The sequence below is a fragment of the Podarcis muralis genome, chromosome 8 (assembly GCF_964188315.1).
Source record: "Podarcis muralis chromosome 8, rPodMur119.hap1.1, whole genome shotgun sequence".
Lineage (NCBI taxonomy): Eukaryota > Metazoa > Chordata > Lepidosauria > Squamata > Lacertidae > Podarcis > Podarcis muralis.
In genome coordinates, this window is record NC_135662.1 from 56,003,951 (window position 1) to 56,018,950 (window position 15,000).

The window sequence follows — 15,000 nt, forward strand, 5'->3', positions numbered from 1 at the left end:
CCACAGATGGAATCCTGGGACCTTCTGCATGCAGAATGCATGATCTACTGTCAAGCTCCTCCTTTTCTCTGAGTGATACTCACTCTGTGCTAAGCCTGAACTGGTCCCACAGCCACCCAGCCAGCATATGAGGCCAGAAGCAGGGCCATAGTGCATAGCCATGAGTGATCATGTGATGACAGTGTGCTGTTCTCTTGTACAAAGCTACATATTCCTTAATGGGCTATGCTCCCCAGCTTCAAATTTGGCGCTAAAGGAGAAGTCTGCTTGCAACTGGTATTTCATTGTTTGTGGTTATAGATGCTACTTTGTGACACCAAAGCTTATGGTATATGTCAGTGACATCTTCATACAGTGTGACAATGCTTACCAGGCCCTCACAGAATAACTCAAAATGGCAGCGGTAGTTTCAGAGGTTAAATCACATGCTAGGAAGACATTAGGAGCAGGGAGATGTGCCCCTAATCCAGCTTCATTCATGGAAATCAACATCTTCACTAAGTCCATGCCTTCATCTACAGCAGGAATGGGCACCTATGGTCCTCTGGATGTTGTAGCTCTCTTATCGGCTCTAGTCAACGTATGGAGAGTTCCTCATCCCTGGTCTCTAGCATCTGGTACTCTTCTCTCCATGTCTCCAATCCTCATGAAATTCTGTTGAGTGTGCCTTCCATAGCCAAGACTTCACATTCAGTAAGGTTGACTACTGGGATTCAAAGTCTTATTCTGCTATGAATTAATATTCAAAGCTGTCTAGACTCTGGAAGGTTTCAAGATGAATATCTGCTCTCCCTATTGAATCTAAAACCTGGGGAAGGTAACAATGGGCTTCATCCAGCACTTCAAATTGAACAGAGCAGGAGGTTTGGGGGAAAAGGAAGAATTGCTTGCTAACTAGATACAAATCTGTCTGGTAGTCAGATGTGGTGTTTCCGAAGTTTCCAGGTGAATTGGTGTTGTCTACCAGCACATATTCCAACCATTATCTCTGTCTCTCTCCTACTGCTACAAACTGCAAGGCAGAGACAAATGGCTGGCATACACATGCTTTCTCCAGCTGGCTTTAGGTATAAAACTTTCTGACAAGCAGTAGCAGTAAAGGGACTAAACAAGCCCTGGAGATGAACTTACGGCCTGTCAGATCTGTCCCTACCAAGATAGCTTTTAATATTTTTTTTGCTTTAATTTAAACTAAAAACAACACGGAATGATGGGCTGCTGAGATCATCTGTCACACCATCTGTGGTTTCTTAGCTGGTCCTGAACTGGAGCTAGCTAGGATCTGCTGCTGAATTGCAGTGGAGGATTTTATTAATACATCCTTCATTTATATAATACCTTTCATCCATACGGGTCCCAGAGCTCTTATATAACCATCAGGTTTGATACAGCGATCTTTAAAGAAAGAAAGAGAAAAACCTTTTGTCCTATTAATAAAGAGCTTCAAAGCTGTACATCTTGAGACTGTTTCTTTGTTTTAGCATCTTTAGATGCTTCTCCTCCATCTATACTCCCTAGAATATTTGCAGAGGCAGACAAGATCTGGAACGGGCACTTAGCATGAGTTATGAGATTCATGTCTACCACCTACGGTGCCACCTACCATGGCTGAAGAACTGAAGCTCTCAAGCACCTTCAGAAGGTCCCAGGTTTCACCCCGGTACTCTCACGTCAAAACATATAGGGGCAGGTTATATAAAAAATATTTGCTTATGATCAGCCTAATAATGCTATTTATTTATGGATATATTACAATTCTATCCCATCCTTCATCCTGAAGGAGCCCAAGGCAGCAAACAACCAAGCAGTAAAATAACACAATTTAAAATAGAATGAAAACATGCATTTAAAACATCTTACTAAGATCTAATCATTTCAAGGTTGCTGGGGACAGTCCCTTTGTGTCATCAAGGAGCCAAGGTGAACAGAATGTTGATGGTTTTTTTAACTTCCTTGAAAATGTTAATAGAGGACAGACACACATTACCAGGGAGGGCATTCCACAAATGAGGAACTGCCACCAGTAATGTCCTCCATGGTTCAGTGCCAACCAGGCAACACCCTGCCAGTCATAGAGCTTGATCGGGTTGATATTGGAGGAGGTGCTCTTTTGGGTACTTGGGTACATGGGTACATGGTTTCCAAGTCATTTAGGGATCTATACGGTAATAATAACACTTTGAATTGGGCCTGGTAGTTCACTGGCAGCCAGTGCAACACTTCCAGGACCAGTGACATCACCAGGCTGTTCCACCCAACAACCCATTTTTGTACTAGCTGCAGCCTCCAGATGGTCTTCCATGGAAGTCCAGGGCCTTCTGGCAGTTCATTGCAGTATTCTAAGTAGGTCAGTAGAGCATAGGCAACTGAGGCCAAGGTCTTTGACATCATCCAAGGGGAGTTATTCTGCAGCTACCCCAACTTCAAGTTGCTTTTGTCTATTGCAGTTCAGTGCTTATTTGGCACCTGCGTAGCACATTTTTATTTAGGCAAGCCTAACAGATTGAGGTTGAATCCTGACAAGGCAGAAGTACTGTTTTGTGGGGACAGGAGGTGGGCAGGTATGGAGGACTCGCTGGTTCTGAATGGGGTAACTGTGCCCCTGAAGGACCAGGTGCACAGCCTGGGAGCCATATTGTGACTTCGTGCACATGAGCATAGTCACTGTTCTTCAACATGCTTAACTATCTCCTTACAAATTAAACCATCTGATTTGAGCCCCTACCCCTTAGTAGATATGGTGAACAATGGGTTCGTACCTTTTCTGACATCCTTATACAGTATTTGAAAACTTCCAGCACATTGTGTGTGTTTGTGTGTGTGTGTGTGTGTGTGGTGTTGTTGTTGTTGTTGTTGTTTGCTAGCTACAGTGGTTTTTTCTGAATAATCAAAAAGCACCTTCAGGCATTTGTGTTCTGCTCAGCTGGCGCCAAAAGTGGCAAAAATTACATCCAAAGCTTAATCCTGATCTGACAGGAGTGGTGGATGTGTAGCACAGAAGGACTTGAATTTTCCAAGTAAGCATGACTGGAAAATCTGCCAAAGAGGGGGAAATGGACAGGAACAGGATGGATACACTATTTTAGCTTCCCTTCCACAAAGTACTGTGATTGGAGATGCCTGTTAAATCATTTCATCTGATTAGGTAGCCAAACCTGTCAGTCATACAAGAGCTTTCCTTGCCCTTTCTCCTCCTCCTCCTGGCATTTTCCATATATGGCAAGCTTGAGGTGAAAGATTTTAGTTTTTGCAGACCCATTGGGTTGCATGTTCCATTGGTGCAAAAATGCCTCCTTGTGCAACAGAATGTCCTCTTCCAAATCTGTTCTTGGATTTCCTCCAATCCTCCAAAGCACATATGGGGAAGACAATTTCAAGGGTGGTAAATGGCGTTGGTAAAGTTGAAGGCCCAGTAAGGAGGGGTCTGGAAAGAAACCAATTATCATGCGTATATCCTTCCTTATTTGTATAATGCTAATAATTAGCACAATCCGTAAATATTGACTTAGATGCTGCCGAGTCTCCTTCCCCTTGTCCCCCTAGATTGGAAACTGGCAATATAAAACGTCTAAGATTAAGCTGTAATTGAGGTTTGTTGGAGAGAGGTTTCTCACTCTTGTCCTAAACATACACGCATAATGTGGATAATCTGTAGCATTCAGTGTGTGTGATTTAAACATTGCGTTGATGTTTAAAGGGGAGGACAGCTGATGCATGTGATACTGTGATATAACATCAGTGTCACCGCTATAGGAAAGCTGAGTTAACGACTGGAGTGCAGTTGTGCTTTTTTTTGCTGGAAGAACGCTAGCGTGCTGCTATATCCATGCTGAGATGAAGTACTGGGCCTGGATGTGTATCATTAAAGCAGACCCAAGAGGCACTCTCTGAGCCAGCTGCTTAGCCCCTAAAACATATGTCATACCCTTCAGCAGTTCATCAGTACAAAAAAAGGGCTTCCATCTCACAGTACTTGACCTTGTTAGCCTCACAGGTGTCAATGATATTTTTGACAGAGGCTGCGGCTCAGATATGCACATTACAATCGGCTGAAAGGAGCGTGGGCTCCTTTGCAGTGCAATTGCCACACAAACCCCACTTCCTTTGATAGGCTTTTAGATTCCCAGCGATCAGAGAATTCCTGTAGCGGCAGATGGGCTAATGGAAGGCTACAGTCTTTCAGGCACAATGGATGAAGGAGAGAGAAGAGTACAGAGTGCTCAATAGCTTGGTTCTCTAGGCACTGGGGAATAGTAGTAGTAGTAGTAGTAGTAGTAATAATAATAATAATAATAATAATAATACCCCACCCATCAGACTGGGTTGCCCCAGCCACTCTGGGCAGCTTCTAACATATATAAAAACATAACAAAATTTCAAACATTTTAAAACTTCCCTATACAGGGCTGCTAAAGGTTGTATAGTTACTTATCTCCTTGGCAGTTGATGGGAGTGGCATTTTCTGCACTCCCACCTCTCCATCCCCAAAAGACTTTACTGAGATGGATTTGACATGAGGAGTTCAGGGTTCCCCAAGACTCAAAAGAGAGATGCTCTGCATGAAAGGGAAGGCAGGCAGCAGTAGGGAGGATACTTCAGGAAAGTTACATTGAATACAGCCCTTTATCGCTGTTCTAAGATACCAGCACCATGTTGAGACTTTCATAGGCCAGGAGAATAGGAATGTTTGAAGATCATAGAATTGTAAGGTTGAAAGGGACCCAAGGGTCATCTAGTCCAACCCCCTGCAATGCAGAAATCTCAGCTAAAGTATCCATGAGAGATGGCCACCCTACCTCTGCTTAAAAGATGGGCATGGGGCTGAATCTACCACTCCCTCAGATCTGCAAACCCATCAAGTTTCATGGTCAGGCTGACTCTAGTGGTGTGGGGGAAATTCCCCTTGGGGGGTTCAAGCCCAGAGGCTCACACCAAAGTCAATCAGTCGGCTTTATTCAGCAATGCACCACTGGACAGAGAGCATTTCCATTAGGACACACACTGTATAGACAAATATATGTCATCCTAGCTGTTTATCCTCTACCCAACCACTTTTTGCCACCACAGCACTTTGCCATCTGTCATCCAAGCACACACCATGAAATACAGTAAAAATGGGTTGAGTAAGTTGTATGTGCCAGAACCCTCCTTGTACCCTGTATGGATTTGTTTTCCACTTTAACAGTCAGCTGCTGATTTCCCCTTTAACTGGTTCTTGCCAGCCTTGTGGTCAGGTCTCATTTTTGCTTATGTGACACTGGCCTCATTAACAATGGGCCTAACAGTAATTCCCCTCAGCAGTTAAGGGCCGTTTTGTGGAAACCAAACAACTGGCCTTTTGTGGAGGCAGGATCTATGGTATCTATTTTGATTGTGTTATTTGGGTCCATGTTATAGCGATATTCTTTCCCCCTAAGTTATGAGTGATCCTAAACAACGGATAATGCTTTGCGTTTAGTTCCTTGTGTGCACATTGCAGAGTTCCTCCTCCTCCTCCTCTGGGAGCCTACATGCTGACACAGCAACCGTTTCCTGGCCTAATTTTATAAACTGTTCAGCCGTGCTGTTATTCACTGTTTTCTTTTAATTATGTATTCTTGTTAACCTCTTTCCCCATTCAAAGTTGCTGATTGTGATTGACATCGAGTATTAATTAAGGCATATAATTTATGACACTAGAGATTGAAATTAATAAGTGACAATACAATTACATGGCTTGCCTAATTGTCCTTCAGTACTATAGAGATTGACACTTTTGCCCGCATTCAAAGTTAAAAGCTCTCTCTCAGGCAATGCAGCTGAGTGCAATCACAAACAAATGGAAAGTAAACAGCCCTTTGTAAGGAGCAGACTTTCCGGGGAAATATTATATTTGCTGTGTCTTTGATTTTATCAGATGGCTTAATCTGCATCCTCGGGTCAATTTCAAAATTAAATTTAGGAGATAACATTCCACTTGTTGTAATTGCTGATCTTCCTAATTGATTTCCCCCCTATTCTGCTATTAAGCTCCTAAATACCAGTAGTGATTATACCAATATTATTTTAGGATGATTATGCGATTACTGAGAATTTCTTTCTGCATCGTTTTACACAGCTACCCAAAGAGCAATATCTGTGTGTGCATGCATTACAAAAAAATTCTTTTGCGCGAGATTGGGAACGGGAAATGTCAGACTGGCTAAGTTTTCACAAGGGGGAGTTGCGATTATGACTTGCATTACATTCCTATACATGCATCTACTCAGAAGAAATTCTCATTGATTTCCCTGTGACTTGCTCTCAGGTATGAAAATTATCAGAGTGAGGCTATAAGGGGAAATTGTAATACCTGTTAATTAAGAACGATGCATGTTGTGAACAGGGGGGATCAGAAAAAGTGTCAGATCAAAAACCTAGTCCAGCATCCTGCTTGCCTAAGGGAAGTCCACAAGAAGGATATGATGTCAGCAGGTTCTCCCCATGATTCTGAAGATAGCATAAAGCCATAATGATTCAGTGACCATTGAAAATAATCCCTTCCATGAATCTGTCTCAAGCCATCTGACTTGATTGCACACCTTCTGGTTAGGCATGGTGGAGGACTTCAGTATCCTATTCCTTTTCGAATTGAGACTGCTCTTTCTCCCTCTTACCAGGTCATTACTTTGGGGCAAGGGCAATAGAAGTCCAGGGTAGTGGGTTCTTTGGAAGTGTTGAGATCAAATGCTTGCACAGGCATTGTGCCACTGTGTGCCATTCACTTGTATGACTTGCAAAAGCCCAACCAATTTCAGGAATGCTTGTTCACCCCTAGTCCCAACTGCAAGAGTAGTTCCATCTGCCCCAACCCAGTTGAGGCTTGTCCAGGAGCTTGTAGCCATCAGCTATCAAAGTATATTCAGCAACCACTTTTAGGCATCAATATTTGCAGAAGACTTCAGAAAATGTTGCTGCCATATCCAAAGGCTCTGTTTGCAAGTGAGCAATGTTTAACAGCAGAAGCACATTGACATGCCAGAGCTCTCATTTTTACTCCCTGGTTTTGGGTGCATTTGAAAAGAGCTTAGGGACGACCCAAGAGGTGAGCCTGATCACATGGAGCATTCTCAGAGTTGTGCTGCAAATTCCTGGCTATTGCTGCTGATACAGGACTGGAAATTCTCTACGCAAGAGTGCACATCAAAACACAGAAGTATTATTGGGCAGCCTGGATGTGGTGTGAAACAGTCGCAAGGCCCAAACAAAAAGTGATGCTAAACACACAATTGCTTTTAAAAAAATTGAAAGCAAAAAATGAAGGATCCCTGGTTTTGTTAGGATTTCAGCATGCACAAAAGAAATTTAACTCTTTCCTCCTTCATTGAAGTCCCAGTGATAATAACACCCCCCAACACACACCTGCTATTTGCCACGGTATCTATGTGGAGTGTATTTTCTGTTTGGTTGTATGTTGCATTGGTTGCCCTGAGCAAGATAAAACAAGTTGTTGTTGTTGTTGTTTAGTCGTTTAGTCGTGTCCGACTCTTCATGATCCCATGGACCAGAGCACGCCAGGCACCTCTGTCCTCCACTACCTCCCGCAGTTTGGTCAAACTCATGCTGGTAACCTCGAAAACACTATCCAACCATCTCGTCCTCTGTCGCCCCCTTCTCCTTGTGCCCTCCATCTTTCCCAACATCAGGGTCTTTTCCAGGAAGTCTTCTCTTCTCATGAGGTGGCCAAAGTACTGGAGCCTCAGCTTCACGATCTGTCCTTCCAGTGAGCACTCAGGGCTGATTTCCTTAAGAATGGATGCGTTTGATCTTCTTGCAGTCCATGGGACTCTCAAGAGTCTTCTCCAGCACCATAATTCAAAAGCATCAATTCTTCGGCAATCAGCCTTCTTGATGGTCCAGCTCTCACTTCCATACATCACTACTGGGAAAACCATGGCTTTAACTATATGGACCTTTGTTGGCAAGGTGACGTCTCTACTTCTCAAGATGCTGTTTAGGCCTGTCATTGCCCTTCTCCCAAGAAGCAGGCGTCTTTTAATTTCATGGCTGCTGTCACCATCTGTAGTGATCATGGAGCCCAAGAAAGTAAAATCTCTCACTACCTCCATTTCTTCCCCTTCTATTTGCCAGGAGGTGATGGGCCCAGTGGCCATGATCTTTGTTTCTTTGATGTTGAGCTTCAGACCATATTTTGCGCTCTCCTCTTTCACCCTCATTAAAAGGTTCTTTAATTCCTCCTCACTTTCTGCCATCAAGGTTGTGTCATCTGCATATCTGAGGTTGTTGATATTTCTTCCGGCAATCTTAATTCCAGTTTGGGATTCATCCAGCCCAGCCTTTCGCATGATGTATTCTGCATATAAGTTAAATAAGCAGGGAGACAAAATACAGCCTTGTCGTACTCCTTTCCCAATTTTGAACCAATCAGTTGTTCCATATCCAGTTCTAACTGTAGCTTCTTGTCCCACATAGAGATTTCTCAGGAGACAGATGAGGTGATCAGGCACTCCCATTTCTTTAAGAACTTGCCATAGTTTGCTGTGGTCGACACAGTCAAAGGCTTTTGCATAGTCAATGAAGCAGAAGTCGATGTCTTTCTGGAACTCTCTAGCTTTCTCCATAATCCAGCGCATGTTTGCAATTTGGTCTCTGGTTCCTCTGCAAGTAGCATTTTTTAAAACAGAACCACAAAAACAGCAAGTACAGGGGCAAATATTCATTGGGACCATGACAATGGAGGCAAGAGTTAAACCTCCTCTGCCTACACACCATGTTCCTGATTAAAAATCACCCTCTCTCCACATCTGCTATTTAATTTTAAAAATAAAATAATGTGTGTCATAGCATTCTGTGTATAAGATGAGGGGTTTTTTTATGCTAAAATCATGATTTAAAATTTGGGTTGCCTTATACACAGAAAGTGCTGAGTGGGGACTGGGGATTGGTTGCTGTCACAAGCAGGAGATTGACAGTGGCAGCAGTGCAGGTGATTCATTGCTGTGGCAAGGGTTTTTGTTGATTGGCTGCTGCTGCGGAAATTGGGTGGGTGATTGGTGGCTGCTAGCTGTGAGTGGTCAGATGATTGGTGGCTTCTTTGTTGCATGCGATAGGAAGCATTGGTCAGGCAGGTGAGTGATTTTCGGCAACTCCTCCCAAAAAAGCTCAGCAACTCTGGACAATTCCCCCTCCTTTTCTCAATTTTGAGTCCCCCAAAATAGGGGGCATCTTATACATGGGGGCGTGTTATACATGGAAAAATACGGCAAGTTCCATATATTCATTTAGTGTCACACTTAGAAAAGGACATGGCTGGCTGGAGAGGGCATGGGGTTATCTCCATGTCACTCAAGATGCACTTACTTGGCTATTAGCCACTTTATCAATGGCTGCTAGCCATGTTGCCTATGTTCTACCTCCACCATCAGAGGCAGTAGGCCCCTGAATATCAGGTGCTGAGAATCACAAGTGGCAGAGTGCTGCCGTACTCCGGTCTTGCTTTGGGGTTTCCTGAGGGCATCTGGTTGGCCACTGTGAGAACAGGATCCTGGACTCAATGGGCCACTGGCCTGATCCAGCAGGTTCACCTCACATTTTCTGGAGACAGAAGCAGGAGACTTCCACAGCGCACCTGTTGCCGGTGGCTTGTGAGCAGCGCTCTTTCCCCATTTTTCTTTGCCGTTGGCATGGTTGCACTATGTCTACAGGTCACTTGTTGGAACAATTTTTGCCGCCACTGCAGCTGCTGCTCCCCATCTTCACACAGGAATAAAAAATAATCAACATGCAGGATGTGAACATTCATGTGGTATGGCTTTTCATTTTTAATGGAAACAGCAGAGATCAATAAAGCCCAGAAGAAGAAGGTAACAGCTCTAAGCAGCCTTGTACCGAGGCTGTAATCCTGATGAATAATGTTGCTGTCATAACAGCAGGGATAATTTAATGCTGACACTTAGCAGCATGATAAATAGCTTGTCAGACATAGGCAGTGACAGAGTCAAGTGAAACTGCCCATGACAAGTTCTGAAATATTAATCTTCTACTAGACTGTGACTGTGCTGATGGGGTAGCAGTGTATGGAAGACCAGGAGGGGAGACACTTAGTAATATAAACAAATGTACTTTTAAAGCAGAATGCTTTTATCGCTTAAAGATCCCTGCCTCTAGAAGTACTACTGCTCACATTTTTTTCTGCAGAAGAATGTCAACTTATTCACTGCCATAAACTTTGGACCAAACTCTTGCTTACGTTGGTGTCATTATTAGTATGTTTGGGGCATGTCATTCCAGCTATGCAAAAGGATTCACAAATGTTACATCAGCCATGGAGCTTCTGAATAAACTCAGGAGATCCACTTCTAATAATTCTCTGTGTGTTCATGTGTGTTGGAAGGGACCATGAGGGTCATCTAGCCCAACCCCCAATGCAGGAATCTCAGCTAGATCATACATGACGGGTGGCCATTCAACCTCTGCTTAAAAACATCCAAGGAAGGAGAGTCCATCGCCTCCTGAGGGAGACTGTTCCAATGGCTTGTCAGATATTAGGGTGTTGTGCAGAATAATATTTAAAATGATCCCACATACATAAATACAGTTGTTGTTGTTGTTGTTGTTATTATTATTATTATTATTATTATTATTATTATTATTATTATTATTATGTCATTTTAAAAAGTCAAAACAATTATAATGGCATAAGAAGACAAGAAAAGTTTTGACCTGGCACCAAAAATATAAGGCAGTTGGTGCCAGTAATGCATTAGGTGTTGCACAGTTGGGGCACTGCGACAGAGATGTCTCTCCCTCAGTGATGTATAATGTTTATAATGTATTTTAAGCAGACCTCCTCAGCAGATCTTAAGAGGTGGAGAACTCCAACTGAGCAATAATATGGTTTAGAGACTGGAAAAACGAGAAACCACTTGCCACTTTTAAGTTCAATTCTACATATTTCCACATCAGTTTGCCAATGACCGCTCCCCGCTTCAAACGGGGGGCGCCCTTTGTGTGGACGCATGCAGCCCTGGATCTGGAGTGGCCCCATCAGCATAGGCTTTGCCTTCCCTCAGGTGGGATACCTGGAGGTCCCCGCCTACCTCAGTGAGTTGTCCAATCCCACCTGGGGGAAGCGTTGCCAGGGAAACCAGGCCAGGTAGGGGGAGGGATTACCTGCCCACACAATAGAGGGAGGATCTTACCTGGTAATCCTCACTTGGCTCCAGAGCTTCTCCCACCCTACCCACCCTCAGTTAATGTCTTCTTTTGCAGGTTAACTTTTCTTCATAGGTTTTGCAGGTTAACCTTTCTCCACAGGTATGCGGGCGCTGCTACGATAAGGTCGCTGTTAAAGGGCCGGAAAGGAATTTCCCTGCATTGGCAGGTTTCGCCTTTCCCGTAGCAAAACGTCACAACTTTGGCGGTATCAGGCCTTGGGCGGAATCCTTTAGTCCATCTTCCTCTTTGCGGTGGCGATACCAGGGTTCCCCGTTAAAGGGGGTTTCTGAAGGGAGGCTTTGACCGTACGCTGAAAGGTCGTCATTGCTCTCCCCTGCGACGGCGGCGTAACGGGGGCGGCTGTCTCTGCTTGAACATATGTTCTCCAGAGCCAGCCCATCCCCCCCACACACACTGGATAACCCTGAAGCTCCCTAGGTCCCCGGCTGGGGACTGGGGAGGGAGAACGCCCAATGCCTGAGCCAAGGTCTACCCACATTCGAAATTTAATAAAGTTGTGGCCAATTTAATCCCATAGCACGTTGTCTAGAGTCGTTATTCCACATGACGGGGGGGGGGGACCACTCGGGATCTGGGGACTCCGCCTGTCCACGCAAAAAGTTTTCCGAGTCTTCTTGAAAATTCACCAGCATTTTAGTGTGAATTTCTCCCAATATGCACAGTTTTGTGTGCAATTTTGCCAACCATACACATTTTCCAAAGAATTTTCCCCTACCTAATATGCATTATATGCATTAAACATTTATACATTAGGTTCAATAACATTTCCACACCTGACATTAGCGCATACATTTTTGTAACATTACTTGATTGGAAAACTGAATTGCAAAATTCAGTAAAGTGCAGATTTAGAAGAATGGTTGTGTTTCAGTCTACATAGTGTTTTGCAAAGTACAGATTAGATAGGTTCACCTTTAAATGCAAATTGAATTGAATTTATCCCATATGACTAAAAGTGCCCCACATGGATTGAGCAGGCTGCCAATGGCAAAAATCAACGTTATATGAACTGGGATTTCTTTATATTTCACAAGGAAGAACAACATTGATTTGGAATGTGGTTGTTGTTGTTGTTGTTACTATTATTGTTATTATTTGCCATTTTTTGCAATGTTAACCCTTCTCTATCAATTAATAAGAAAAGAAATTGCATTCAAAAATATTAAAGAAGAGTAAAATTTTTGTTAAGGTTCTTATGGTTGGTGTGCAGAGTTTTTCATGCACTTAACTTGCTTTTGAGGGGCTTTTGGAGGGTTTCTGTGAATGTCATTTATTTCATTCTACAAGCCATCGCTCTTGAGGTCTGAATTTTGCAGGCTTCATGAGTGTGCTAGCGCTCTTTTAAGAATCTAAACGCAACAGGAGTGCTATACAAGCAAATTAATGTGAATAAGCGGTCTCATGCATGCATACTTGTGAATCCATTGCATTTAGTGGGACTTAGAGGTACTTGTAGGAAAGAGGATTAAGAGTTGCATCCAAGGACTCTCCTTATGCGGCAACAGAAAGGGATTGGGATAATTTAGGCTACATGCGCAGAAGTGTCAATAATGAATAACAATGAATGAATTGGTTCAAAAAGCATATCTGTTCCTAAACACACATACAAATATTAGCAAATACATACAGTTTTGAATTAGGACCACCAAAACAAGCATGTTGCATGCTAATGAACCCTGTGGGCCAATTCAGGTATGTAAGTCATTCCTTTGTCTACATATGCATTATGGGAACTGTAAACATCCATGTGAAAGCTAGAGTTGTGAAGCACAGATGTGAGTTACTAAGGCATATCTTGCCTTAAATGCAAACACAGGAATGGCTCCAGACCTGCTATAACAATATGTCTGAATTCCAAGTCTAACATGAGTTGGTTGTCCATTTTGCATTTGCATTCAGTTCCATCAGGCTTTCTCCTGTGAGCTAAATGTAATCAAATTATTCATTGTCTCTTGTTACTTGAAGGAAATAAGTTGTACATTAGAACAAGTGTGAATATACTTTTCACAAAATGGCTGCCTCAGACTAAGCCCACTCAGGGGATTTAAATTACATATCCATTTATAGATAATATTTATCAATACAAGGTTTAATTAGAAAAAGAAATCATCATGTTGCTGTAAACATTTTCCCCATCCGTTTATTTTAGAAGAGCATTTTAGGTCAACTTTGACATTCTTCCTTAATTAGGCAGCTCAAGCCCTAGGTGTAATGATCTGTCCATAGCTTTTGCAAATTGATTTATCCTTCAATGATAGCTACTGCTGCTGACTTAAATGTCAAATAGAAATTGCTTTATTTTGCTTCCTCTCTTTGCTTGCTTTTGTTTTTGCTTTTATTACATTTCAGGGAAGGAAAGATTTGCTATAACTTTAATTCAACTGTGGAAAAAGTTTGTTGAGTTCATACCAATTGTGCTTCCATGCTGAACTTAGTGGGAAAGTTTGGATTTGGAAGGATGAGTCTATATTACTAACATGGCTTTCTGAATTTTTTCAAAGCTCTATAGCTTCTGGGTAGCAGAGGCAGATTTAGGGGAGTGCAACCAGTTTGCCTGCAATGGTCACTGAACTGAGAGGGCACCACAGGAAGTTTCACAGCAATGATGCACAACGGAAGGTGAGAGGTGGGGGGGGGGCGCACCAATTTTTGGCATTGCACAGGGCACCACTGAAATTTAAAGGCCCAAAGTCCATTACTGTGAGTAGTGATGAAACGGGGTATATAAATTTAATAAATAATAAAATAAATCACGTTGCTTGCTAGTTCTTCCTTCATCTTTGTATATTGCTGAATGTGCTTCTCACATTTTTTATACGTCTCAGACAACTCTGCTAACCCCAACTTCCAAAGCTCCCCCCCCCCCATTGATAAATACTTTTCACACTTTCAGCTAAGGCTTCTCCATTCTATAACGTCATGAAATTGACTACTACAGACACCTTTTTAAAAAGAATTATATTCATGGAGACAGCTGTATCATTAGTTATAATGAAACTTCCATGTTCAAAGGCAGTATACCTCTAATCATCAGAATCTGGGAACAATCTGCAGAACACCTATTACTATCATGCTTTGTTTGTGAGTTTCCTTCCTAATAATATCTGACTGCTCACTGTTAGGGACAGATTGTTGGCCTAGATTGGTTTTGGCCTAGATTCAGCAAAGCAATTCTTATATTGTTATGACTTCAGAAATGTACCAATGCTACTTATGAATAGATAGATAAGATGGGAGGAAGATGCTGCACAAACTGTATTTTGGATCTAGAAAAAGAATGTTGAGTATTAATTGCAGATTAAATTACTAATTTTGCTGAATCAAATAGTTACTAGGCAAAGGGTAACTGGAGAGGAATCTATACACATACAAAAAATGTTGTGGAAATGCTTTAAAAAACGTTTTGAAAAATACATTGAATTTGGCATGCCTCATTTTCGCCATCTAGTGTCACATTTGTATATTGCACTTTACAACACATTTAAAATGTTTTATTTGCAGCTGTATAGCTGAGTCGGCTGCTCAGTTCTAAACCTATATAGATAACCATTCTGGTCAGCTATTCATAAGAACAACTTTCCCCCTCTCCATCATAATATCAATATATTCTTTTCCTGTATTTTCAATATCCATCACTGCAATGGACCAGTGGTTTAAGATTTTGGTAGTCATCAGTTTTTATTTAGATAGAACGCTTACTTTGTTGTTCTGTGCCTTCTCGCAGCTAATGATAATACTGTCGCATATGCTCAGTCTAAGCAAAGAACTGAGTCACAGCACTGA